Source organism: Lynx rufus, unplaced genomic scaffold (genome assembly GCF_022079265.1).
Source record: "Lynx rufus isolate CCGP_SWC_20201006 ecotype Redwood Valley unplaced genomic scaffold, mLynRuf1.p SCAF_3, whole genome shotgun sequence".
In the NCBI taxonomy this organism is placed as follows: Eukaryota; Metazoa; Chordata; class Mammalia; order Carnivora; family Felidae; genus Lynx; species Lynx rufus.
The window spans coordinates 82,140,064-82,153,325 of NW_025814845.1; the positions used below are offsets into that span (position 1 = coordinate 82,140,064).

At 36.5% G+C, this 13,262-nt stretch overlaps 1 protein-coding gene across 3 annotated transcripts in view; it reads left to right on the forward strand.

Annotated features, from left to right (window-relative positions):
* Nucleotides 1–13,262, forward strand: part of BANK1 (B cell scaffold protein with ankyrin repeats 1) — a 318,965-nt gene that overhangs the window by 20,767 nt on the left and 284,936 nt on the right. The gene's annotated exons all lie outside the window — the stretch shown is intronic.

Here is a 13,262-nt window from a genome sequence, read left to right on the forward strand (position 1 = left end):
TTCTTCAATTTCACCTATGAGTGTGAGTGAAATCATATGGTATTTGTCTTTCTCTGACTGACTTATTTCACTTAGCATTAAGCCCTCTAGCTCCATCCATGATGTTGCAAATGACAAGATTTCATTCTTTTTTATGGCTGAATAATATTCCATTGCGTGTATATACCCCATCTTCTTTATCCATTCATCAGTCAATGGACACTTGAGCTACTTCCATAATATGGCTGTTGTGAATAATGCTGCAGTAAACATAGGGGTGCATGTATCCCTTTGAATTTGTGTTATTATATTTTTGGGGGTAAATACCTTGGATCATGGGTTCTGTTTTCAACTTTTGAGGAACATCATGTTTTCCACATGGCTCCATCTTTTTGCATTCCCACCAGTAGTGCACAGGGGTTACTTTCTCTTCACGTCCTCATCAGCACTTGTTGTTTCTTGTGCCTTTGATTTTCTCTGTTCTGGCAGATGTGAGTTGATATCTCATTGTAGTTTTGATTTGCATTTCCCTGATCATTTCATGTGTCTGTTTGCCCTCTGTATGTCTTCTTAATGTTTTCTTAATTAGTAACCTCATTTGTATATTTTAAGTCTGAAATGAGCATATTCTTTTCCACTCTTCTTTTACTAGAAGTAGATTATAGATCAGGTCTTTTCTTCAAAGCAAAGTAGACACTTGAGAGATATAACCCAAAGTTTTGTTAACTGGGAGAATTTCCTTTCATTGCTCTCCTTCCGGGACAACTATAAATGGGGTATAATCCAGCAACCATTCACTCTGGACTGTTGACAGTATATTTTCAGACCCACTCAAACAGTGTGGTCATGCTTCTTTTTTTCTATTGACGGGTTAAATAATTCCCCATGAGGCTATAGGTATGTATGGAGAGAAAGATGGTAAAACATTGGGATCTGGTGTCATGGAAGTTTTAGCCACATGCTCATTGAACTTATCCCATACATACCTACATGGGTCTGGTTGTGTATTTATTATTTAGGTTTCCCAGTTGAATATGGTTACTCACAACCAAATTTGTAATTTGGTGGGTCGTATATCACCCAGTTTATGAATGACCAGTTAGGCTTCATAAACACTTAGTGTCCTATAGGCAGACCTTAATCTCTTTCTGGGCCCATTTATAACTCACAAGTTAATTTTCCAATAGAAAATGATCATTGGAAGAATCAAGCATAGTCTTTCTGCAAAACCTTCGGGGTATGAATTATGGATTTTTTATTGAGAGTTATCAGAAGTACAAGATAGTATTATTATAAAGCCCAAATGACAGGGAAGTTTGCACTGCAGCCTGGCCTTGTAGCAGAACTCATTCTTATTGTGGCCCCACTCAAAACTGATATCCTTATTGGTTGCCTGATAAGTGGTCAGGATGCTGGCCTAGGTACATATGCTTCATTCAGAATGCAAAAAGGCCCATTCAGTGGTGATTCAGCAACTTATTTTTAAACAAATAAGGGTATTCTGATATTCCTTAAACCATTGGATGTGTAGAAAGTTTGCCAGTGTTACAGGACAATGAACTTCAACATGGTTTAGCACTCACTCTGTTACATATGTGTCATATTAAAGCTTCTAGGGCAATTTCTCTTTCTTTATGAGTCAACTTAATTAGAATCATGGCATCAATTATACATTACGTATGTATTATGATATACTGTAAGGTATATCTGTAGATTTTATTATGACAGAGAGCATAGCCTTGAAGTAAGTCAATGACAGGTGCTCCTGCCCCTGTCAGATGAATGCAAACTGCTTATTATCTTTATTGATTGCCATTATAAGGAAAGTATTTACCAGGTCAATATCTATAAGCTGGCTGATTTGCTCCAGTAAAGTTATCATGTGTAGAATAGCAGTTGATATCAACACCTAATTATGTTTATGAAAATCTGCAGTTATTTTGTACTGGCAAACTGATGAGTTAAATGAAGATGTGAAGATATAACTACTATTACATCTTTCACATCTTTCTAGGTGGCACCAGTCTTTACAGTTATCCCAGGAACATAGTATTTGTTTTAGTTTATGATTTTGGTAGTGGGTGGTGGATAGATGGAGTTGAACAATTCTAGGGACTTATTTATGTATTTCTTATCCTACATTCCTTCATTCTCTGTAAGGATTCTGCCATTTGCTATCTGTATGTATTGCCACTATACATTCTTGGCTTAAAAAATGCCCACAGGGTATCTCAATGGGCCCACTGGTACTATTATTAAATATACGTAAGGCAAGATGTCATTTGTCATTACACCTGACTTTCCTAAGTTCCCATTCTTACCAGGATGCCATGCTGACATTTTGGGTCTTCAAGGAATTTGTGTCAATAGAGATCAGTAACTAATAAGCACTGGGAGATATGGGTATTTCTTTTATCCCAGTACTCATGGCTGGAGTTCTCTGGGGAAATGCCTGGAGGAAGATTCATTGTATACATGTTTAGCAGCATAAAAGAATCCTTTCTCAAAGGGACATGGCCTTCCTTCAGTCAAAGTGCTCTGAGTCTGTAAACCAGAGAGAAGACTCTGAATCTCCACTCTTGCAACACAAGTCATTTTCTGCACCCAAATCTAGAGTTGTTTTGATTATAAAGGTGAAATTAAAGCTCCATAGGCTATACGTATATTTCATTCACAAGGACCTTCGGATCAATTAGTTACCACAACAGATCCCTACAATGAAAAATATGCTGATTAAATTGCCTCTAATGATTAAATGATGCCATCCATTCTCTACCAATATGGACTTCATTATTTTTCATTGACATAAAAAAGTTTAATTCAAAGGTCCAATTGTTATAATTTCCAGGCTATACAGGAGAGATATCACAGAGCTTTTCATGATTGAATTTCTTAATGTTTAGTGAGGAGAATATTAGAATAGAGCAGTGGTCAGCAAACTAGAGCCAATAGGCAAAATGCCTATTTGTGAACAGGTTGTTAGCTGAGAATACTTTTTATACTCTTATTTTTTTAAGTTTATTTATTTATTTAGAGAGAGAGCATGCAGGGGAGGAGTGGAGAGAGAGAGAGAGAGAGGGAGAGAGAGAGAGCCCCAAGCAGGCTCTGTGCTGTCAGCAGAAAGCCTGATGTGAGGCTTGATCTTAGGAACTGTGAGATCAAGATCTGAACTGAAACCAAGAGTCGGATGCTTTAACTGACTGAACCACCCAGGCACCCCTAGTTTTTATACCTTAAAGCGTTATAAAAAAAAAACAGAAAGAAAAGGAGGTAGAGCAGGAGGGTAGAGAGAAAGAAAAAAAAGATATCCTATGTGGCCCTCAAAGCCTAAAGTATTTATTATCTAGCTGTTTACAGAAAAGGTCTGCCTCCTGACTCCTTTTCTCCATCATAGAAGGCAAGTTCTGACAATCTAGTCACATTGACTCCATAGTCATGGAGTCTAAGCTTTAAGTATCTATTCTAACAGGCTTTTAATGCCACCCCAAGCACTTAAAATAGCACATTAAATTCTGAATCCTGTATGAATACAACCATATTGATGAATTCAGTCAGATTCAGTCTTCTCTTTTGTTGCTCTTGGTCTAGTAGCTCTTAAAATCCATTCCATAGGTACTTTCCGGACCCAAGTTGATACATATTGGCAAGATTCTATAATGACTTTGTGTGTGAAATAGTTTCTCTAGAATTCCTTTTACTTATGGGATCTAACTCTAGTTATTGGTCTTATGGGCAGTCAATGAGGGGTGTTGGCATAAGTGCTGAGAAAAGTTGACATTTGTAAGGCAGTTGCCTCAGGTAAAGTTCTTAAACTTTTTCTTTTTGATTTTGTTATAGTTTTGTTTGTTTTTACAAGGGAACACAGGTTCCCTCAGTTAATGATTCAAACATACTTGGGAATTTAAAGTTCTCAGCTTCATCTCTGTCTGCAGTCTTTCTTGAGTCTTATGATTCCACACTTTCTCAAACAGTGTCCTCAGATTACTTTCAGAATCTTGTAGGGGTGTGCCTGCTATTGGAGTTGTAACCCTGTCTTTGTGCATATGCATGCTGTCCAGGACAGTCAAAAAAGCCATTATATGCCCCTCTTCCCATCTCCATAATTCCCGTTGGCACCATATTAACTAAATTCCAGAGACACTTGATCTCCAAAAGCTTTTCCCTCCATTGACAGTCCATACCAAATCATCCCTGGTGAAAAATTGAGTCATTATGTTGCTTCTGCTTGCCATAAATTGCCATCTATTATTTTTCCTTGGCAAGGGGTTGCTTGTATTCTCTGCAATATGAGAGCAACACAGTTCTGAAATCCATCTCATAGAATCTATTTCCTATGGCCACTCCTTGTAATTATTAGGATCCTACCAGGAAACAGATGTCACCATCAAAGATTTTAACTGAAAAAAATTAATAGAGGGATTATTTATTAACATGTGCAGGACTGAAGAACCCAAGCAGGGATAGTTGAGTATGGGAAGAATAACAGCAGGAATCCTTTAACACTGCTGTGAGAAACGGGAGGGAGGATGGTTGCTAGAGGTGTGTGAAAACTGGAGCCAAGGAAGAAAAGCCACAGAAATGAGGGACACCAAAGAAAGCAGCTCCTGTCAAAGCTAGAATGTGGAAGTGAGTGAGAGCCCCCCCCCCCAATTCTTAACTGTACCATTCTTTTCTCTCACCTTCTAACGTTCTGATGGTGCTTTCCATTGGAGTGGGCATGGGAGCCTGGGTGATGTAATACATAGGGGAGGAATCAGTCTGTACAGATCATAAACAATATCCAGGTCCTAAGGAGATTATTCTTGAGGGGGAATTGGAGAAATGAGAAGCACTTAAGAGACTGTGTAAGATGATACTATTACCATATTTAATTAATTCTGACAATGTTTTTTTTGTTTGTTTGTTTGTTTGTCTGGGCTAGTCAGATTCCCTGATATCAGAATTCATCTTACAATTTATAGTATATTATGGTTCATTTGATCACAGTATTTTTTTTTTCCCCAGAGGAATATCAAATAATAGCTTGTCTTACGGTCAATGTTGTCTTAGATTCAATCATCTATAGAGTAATGGCAATAAAAGGAAGGAAAAGACACGGACATTGCAGAAATAGAATTCCACAAATTTGCACGAAGTAAGTTAGAAATATTTTAAAATCTGCTCACAGATGCAGAATCTTTTATGTTTATATTTTTAAAAATAAACTATTAACAATTTGTGTCAGAGATTAAAATTGATAGAGGTGGAGGAGTTGAACATTTGCAGTTTATATATGAAGGGTGGGAAGTCTTTGCAAAATAATCCTGTAACAGTTAACACCGTGCATTTTTTTACAACAAAGGAAAAGAACCTCTCTTACAAGGTTGTTTTGTGAAGCACAAAAGCATTTGTTTGCATCTTAAAAGGAAGAAGAAAGAGGAAGGTTCTGCATTTGTATAAAAATAACTTTTCCTGATGGTTCTTTATCATAGCTGAAAAGCATAATCTTAAAGTGATGTGTTGGTAGCTTCCTGTATTTGAAAGGAAGAGCTATGTTTATGTGTTTATAAACTATATACATAAACCTATAAATACACATATATGGGGAGAGAGAGAGAAAGAGCAATTTCCCCTGAAGAAAACTCTGAGAAATGGACATGAATGGAAGTAGTTGATTTAGAGGATGAGCCCAGGAAGCACTAGCGGGAAAATAGGGCATGTGAGACAAGGTGTGAAAAGCCAATAATGTGCTTATTAATAAGCGGAATAACACAGTAGACAATTACAGTTCAGCATCACTGGGGATCCTGTAACTACTGTGTAGAACAAGCCTCAGCATTGTCCCACTGAAGGGTGGGAAAGCTGTTATGTACACACTGGTTTCTGTCCCTCACTGACTGAGGGTTGCCTCCCAGCCCTCCCTGCCCTAAATCCCCAGCACCTCTGCGCTGCCAGCCAGACACATGGGCTGCAGAAGCTCCCTCTGAGCAGAGAAAGTCCTCAGGCAGCAAAACAGGCTGGAAATGGTCAGTGTGCTTAACAGCTGACCTCAAAGTGCAGCCTTTGGGCCAAGAAGATATGGGATGCACATTAGCAGCATCTGCTACACAGATATATACAGAAAACACCCGATATTTTTTGCCACTATGAATAAGTGAAATTAACCAACTTTCCTAGAGGAGAAACATGAGTTAGAGGGCATTTTACTACAGTAATGCCTTTGAAAAATCCCCATCCCCAGTTTTGTTTCCAGTTGTACTAGAATACAAAGTTAGAGCATAAGATAAATTAGGTTACACTGCTATAAATTTTGAGTATATTTGTGTGTGATCATATCAAGATTAATGTTCATGTTAGCACAATGATTCCATTGTGACTATAAGTCATTTCTTTGTAATTTTCTGCTCTTTTTTTCCTGCACTTCGGTCACCAGGTAGAAAATCTTTCTGCATTATGCACAGACATGGATAAGAGATGGGATCTTACTCAAAAAGAAGAAAACTTGCCATTTGAAATTATGCAGATGTACTAGGAAGGACTTTGATTGATGATCAATCAGTCTCATTCTTTTGGGAAGACATAGAATAATCTGCTCTCAGTGCAAAAGCAAGTATTGATATCAGTTATCGATACAAATTTCCTTCAAGTTAAAAAAATTGTTATAGCACTTTGTAGGTAGGATAAATAAAAAGTGTCATGGAATCTGAAAGAACACTTTAGAATAAATTTATAAAAATTAATATGACTCTACCCTATTCCTACATTGTATAATGCTGTCATTTACCTTATGTTGCTAGACTGGAGATTTACATTTTAAATAATTTATTTACAGACCTTAATTGAATCTTCAAAAGCAATTTCCTTTTATTTTGATGAAGCTTTCCAGGAAAGAAAATTTTGTGTTTCTGTATTTCGGATCCATCATTTATTGTTTCATTTCACAGCCTATAAAAGTCGGCCAATCTTAATGACAATAACCCTCCTTAAGTTGGCAAATAATGATTTAGGTTTGATTATTTCAAGTGTGTAAAACAAAGGCCAGTAGGTTCCTCGTGAGAATCAACAGAGAACTATTGTTGCTCCAGATGTTACTCAAGGACAATCTTGATAAGGAAAAAGAAAACGGTGTCTATGAAAAGGCCTTTGATTAACTTTTGCACTTTGACTCATCATTTCAAAACAAAAAGACTGGAAGGCAGCGCAAGGACCAATTACTGTTTTTGTGGTCCTGACAAGTTACTTAACCTCTCTGAGACTCGGTGTGATCACCAATAAAATAAGAATAACAGGCTAACTCCATATAGTTTTATTAATATTAAATGAAACAATACATGTTGCAGGCTTAGCAACATGCCTGGTACCTGGAAATTCTCAGTAAATCATAATTGAGAAAATTAAAGATTAAAAGGTAGAAATGATTTTATGTATAGAAAGGAAAGGAATGGCATTTAATGCTAATATTCAAGCTTGAAAATTATCATACAGAAGTTATTGACTAACTGTAAGTCAAATATAAATTTAAAAGGAAGGCTCAATTTCAACCTAAAAATAAAATGGTCACAGAGTATTAAGAAAAACTACCTGTCTATTTTTTCTTGGGAAGTTTTGAAAGATAGGTTATGAATGTCTCTAGAATTGATTTTTTTTTATGATAGTGTGATACCCAATCACATAACATGAGAATGTTCATCCTGTACTTTAAATATCCTCATAACTTGTTCTGTAATTGTATTGATGTAAGTTTTAGAGTCAAGAAGAAAGTTCTGTAAGTTCTTCATAAATAACCATATTCTTGGAGTACATTGCATGTTCTATTTCCTCTTTTTCCTCGGTAGGAAACCAGTCTTAGTAAGCTTTCACACACTTTACATACTTGAGATTAACTCACACACTGCTAAATATTGACTAACCTAACTCATATCACTACAAGGAATCTATTTTTAAATAATGTTATTGTGTCCTTAGATGTTAGAAATTAAAAGTATAGGCTGTAGGGTGAGACTGCCTGCATTGGAATCCTAATCCCAGTACCATTTCAATTTTCTCATCTGTAAAATGAGAATAGTATTTGTACCTACTCACTAGGGTAATTTTGAGAATAAAGTAAAATGATATATGTAAAAGATGTAGAGCCCTAGTTTATTTGAAGCACTTGATAATTTATATCATTAGTTTTATCTTTACTCCCATTATTTTATGACTATATAGTACCTTACTCTGGCTATATATAATAGAAAACTCTTTCTCTACTGTTCCTCAAACATAAAAATACTGAATTATGACACCATGTTTGTGTTTGTCCAGCAAGTATTTAACATCCAGGCGGGGTGAGACACTATACAGAAAATGACCGAACTATACTGATGACTCATATACAACTTGGGTATGATTCCCATATGTTTTCTACCAGATGTCTTTTTTCATTCTGTATACATGAATATATTTAAAAATCTATTGATTATCTATTCAAGAAATTGTGCTAGGCATTGTTTAGAATTCAAAGAGTTGAAAGAGAAAGCATCTGTCTTTGAGAACATTTATATCATGAGACAAGTCATAGATAATTCAATAAAAATACAGTAGCTCTCAAATTGTTGTAGTATTAATCAGCACATGAGTGTTGTAGAAAATACAACCTTTATATCCTGAGGAAAAAAGATAATTGTGGATTACGAGTTTTGGTGTTTTACTCTTTGTATTGATGATAATGACTTACAACTGGCTTTTAAGGATGATTATTTTGTTTTATGAAATAATACAAGTTTACTACAAAAATATAAGTAATATGGAAGAGATTTTAAAAAAGAAAGCAATATATCTCCCATGATAGTATCTTCCATGAATAACTTGCTAACAATTTATAGAATTATTTTAAGTAGATGCTCAGGGTGTCATTGTTTAAAAATGAGATCATATTCTATATGCTATTTTTAAATAAAATAATGTAAAATTGAAGGACATATTAATTTTCAGAGAAAAATCTTTACTTGGAATACTCTCTAAATTATTCATTATTGTTTAGGGAAAATGGTGATACAAAAATAGTGTATGGAATCATTTTTTAGCTTCATATTTTGATTTTAAGAGGTATTAAATAACTAAATACTATGAAAGATGAAGTTAATATTTTGTACTATCTTTTCCCCAAATGCTCAGCTTTCCCATTCCATGATAACTTTTATTTCAAGATATTTAACACATGCATTTTGTAGTGCAGTCACAGTCCCCTTGGTATTTTGATTTTGTTCTGTCTGCACTTGTATTCAACTTACCGTATCTTCTTTTTTTAAACTTTTACATTTCCATTTTGTTCACTTTGGTTCTTCTGTTTGTTGCCTGGATTTTTCTGTTATTTAAATTCTGATTTTGGTTTCACTTGCATATTGAACGATGATAAAACATTTGTAATGTAAACCGTGGTCAGCTGCTCTCTCCCTCCCCAATCAAAATTCCATTCCCCACAGAACCTCAGGAACCACAGATCTTTCACATCTTCCTTTTTTGTTATTGCAGTCTATCTTTCTAAAAGATACATCTATATACTACTTCTTGATTTACCAATTCTAACTAGTATCTGTTTCCTGTTGTGTGCTAGATAAGGATTTTAATATTTTTTAATAATTTTTTTTATGTTTTTTGAAGTTTATGTTTGAGGGAGAGAGAGAGAGAGACAGAGCACGAGCGGGGGAGGGACAGAGAGAGGGAGACACAGAATCTGAGCAGGTTCCAGGCTCTGAGCTGTCAGCACAGAGTCCAACACCGGGCTTGAATTCGTGAACCGTGAGATCATGACCTGAGCCGAAGTCGGATGCTTAACCAACTAAGTCACCCAAGTGCCCCTAATCTTTTTTTTTTAATGTTTATTTTATTTTTAAAAAATTTTTTTTTCAACGTTTTTATTTATTTTGGGGACAGAGAGAGACAGAGCATGAACGGGGGAGGGGCAGAGAGAGAGGGAGACACAGAATCAGAAACAGGCTCCAGGCTCTGAGCCATCAGCCCAGAGCCTGACGCGGGGCTCGAACTCACGGACCGCGAGATCGTGACCTGGCTGAAGTCGGCCGCTTAACCGACTGCGCCACCCAGGCGCCCCTTAATGTTTATTTTATTTTTGAGAGATAGAGAGAGAGCCATCCCCGACCGGGGGAGGGGCAGAGAGAGAGGAAGAGAGAGAGAATCCCAAGCAGGCTCTGTACTGTCAGTGCAGAGCCTGATGTGGGGCTTGAACCCATGAACTGTGAGGTCATGACCTGAGCCAAGATCAAGAGTCAGACCCCTAACTGACTGAGCCAGCCAGGCAGCGCAAGGATTTTACTCTTAAGTCTATCTGATATTTAAATCTCAATTTCTAGTTAAATCATCAGTCATTTTTCACATTATTATGATTGTCAGTCCATTTAGGCTGCTCTAGTAGGATACCATAGACAGGGTGGCCTAAGCAACAAACGTGTTATGTCTCACAGTTCCGGAGGCTGCAAATCTGAGATCAGGGTGTCAGCAGATAGAATTCTGGTGATAGCCCTCTTCCAGGTTGCTGATTGCTGACTTCTCTCTGTGTCCCCATGCAGCAGGAGGGGTGAGGGATCTCTGGAGCCTCTTTTACAGGGGCACTAATCCCATTCATGAGGGCTCCACCCTCATGACCTAGTCACCCCCTAAGGCATCACCTCCAAATACCACCACATTGGGGGTTAAGATTTCAACATATGAATTTGGGGGAAGACATAGATACTTTGCCCATGACAATGATTATATACACATTTACACTATATCCAAATAGTGTATAATGATTCTACTTTCTTTTATAATTTTTAGGCATTTTGTTTGTTTCATTTTGCTGCAACTAATTTTACCTAATTTTGTATTTTACGTGCAAAAGATTGTAATATATCAATCCTGAATTGTTTGTCGAAAAGTTCTATCAGAACTGTCAAACCCCTAGGGGCGCCTGGGTGGCGCAGTCGGTTAAGCGTCCGACTTCAGCCAGGTCACGATCTCGCGGTCTGGGAGTTCGAGCCCCGCGTCGGGCTCTGGGCTGATGGCTCAGAGCCTGGAGCCTGTTTCTGATTCTGTGTCTCCCTCTCTCTCTGCCCCTCCCCCGTTCATGCTCTGTCTCTCTCTGTCCCAAAAATAAATAAACGTTGAAAAAAAAAAAAAAAAAAAAAGAACTGTCAAACCCCTATTCTTAGTATTTTCTCCTCAAATTTTCAAATATATGAGATAATCTTACAGTTGCTTTATTTCCTCTGGATCTCCCTCCCAAAATGCTCCATTCACCTGTGATAAGTCCTAACTGGTCTGTAGGCCTCTTGAACAGCTGTCATCATGGAAATTTCTTCTTTTGATACTTGACCTTTTTTTATGGCAGAATAACTTACATACATAATCTAAGGTACATGGATGAATAAGTTTTTATATATGTACACTTTGTGTGACAGCCATTCAGACCAAGACAAGAACATTTTCAGAATCCTGGCAGGCCCCCCCCCCATGCCTGTTTTCATTCGTTTATCCTATGTCCAGATATTCTATCTGTATCATCATGGATCTTTTTGTTTTTCTGTCTTTGAACTTCATATAAATGCAATCATATAGTATAAACTCTTTTTCTTCTCTCACTCCATATTAAGTCTTTGGATACATCCATGTTGCATGTAGCATTGTTCATTTTCATCACTGTACAATATCATATTCTGTAGTATGAATTACTAAAAAATTATTTTTGCAAGAATTTTCTTATGATTCTTGGCTTGAAATTGCTCTGATGAAATCTATGATCATTTTAATATTTTCCTCCTCCTGGGTAACTTGGTCTTCCTTCCTGAATACGTGAAGACATTTTATAATAATCATTAAACCTAAGGGCAGTTTAATCAAGATAGGTTTTTTTCTTAACAATTTTTCTTAGAACATGATTATTCCCTGCTGATACATGGAACTGGTTCCTTTTTCTTTATATTTTAGGGATTTTTTAAATTATGTTTTAACATATTTTAATGTGTCTTTTGTTCTCTTTTACTTTAGCTTTTAGATTGTCTTTATATTGATATTGAAACTTTTCCTTTTTTGTCTCTTACCCAGATATATCATATTTTCACCAGCTGTTTTAGCCTTGTTCTCTTTTTTGCATTTACTGCAAACATATCAAGCTTTTCTTTTAGTTTGGAAATTAAAATATTATCTATGGTTATTGCTTTTTCTAATTTATATATTATCTGAATAGAAGTACTGTTTTGGCTCTCAACTTGTCTGTTTATCTCTTACACACTTTTAAATGATACTTTTTTTTAAGAAGTTAAATCAACTTGTCTTTGAACTATGGTCTTATTTAATCTATGGTCTTTTTATACTATAGATAACTTTTATGAAGCCTTTTCCCCCCCGTTTATGATATCTGCTAGTCTTTGCAGGCTGTGTTACTTTTATTATTTTTATGATCATATTTTCACTGTTAACACTATTTGCCATAATCTCTTCCCATAACTAAAAATTTGTATTGCTCATCTTTTCGTCTTGCTCATGTTTCCCTTAGCTCTGTTTAGGCTTACTGTTTGCTTAATATTGTGTGGGCAAATTGTTCTTGAAATTCCCCTCCTTATTTTTTTTTGCTACTTTTATTTTTCCTTCCAAGCTACAGTTGGGGTGATAAAATTGACATTCCAGTATTTTATGGCCTGAAAGAAAAGCAGAGGAGAAGCAAAGTGTCCTTCACTAGAGGTTCTGGGTTATAGTCTCTAATGAGACCTGTTGAATGGTGTCTGCAAGGCCCGTCTCTTCTGCCCAAGGATGCACTTGGGTTCTTGTGGGATTTGACTGGCTTTTCTGACTCACCCGTGGGCCCTGCTACCCACGGGTAGAGGGCCCTTGTAGAGCGGCCTTTCCTACCTCTGCAGACACTCTCTTGAATTGTTTCCAGATGGGGAAGAGATTCATAAGCACCCTGCTGGTTTTGGTGATGACTCAAGTTTCTTTATCAGTATTGATTATAGGATCAGGGAGAGGTTTAGGATTACTGCTGTCCCGTCAGAACCTTCTAATTATTTCACCAGCATGAAATTTAACTTATGACATGCGATACGGTACCCTCTTATTTGGTTTCTGCTATTGAATTTATTTCTTTTTTAAAATTTTTATTTTGTTGGTATTCTGGGCATGGAAATTCTGTCACCTATCTTTATGCACTCATCTCTGCCTGAAAAAAAAATTTAAACATTGAGTGTAAATTCCCTCATATCTTCACAGAACAATCTAATTCCTTGGGCAGGGCTTATTTATTTTTTGCCTTCATTTAGGAGACGAAGAAA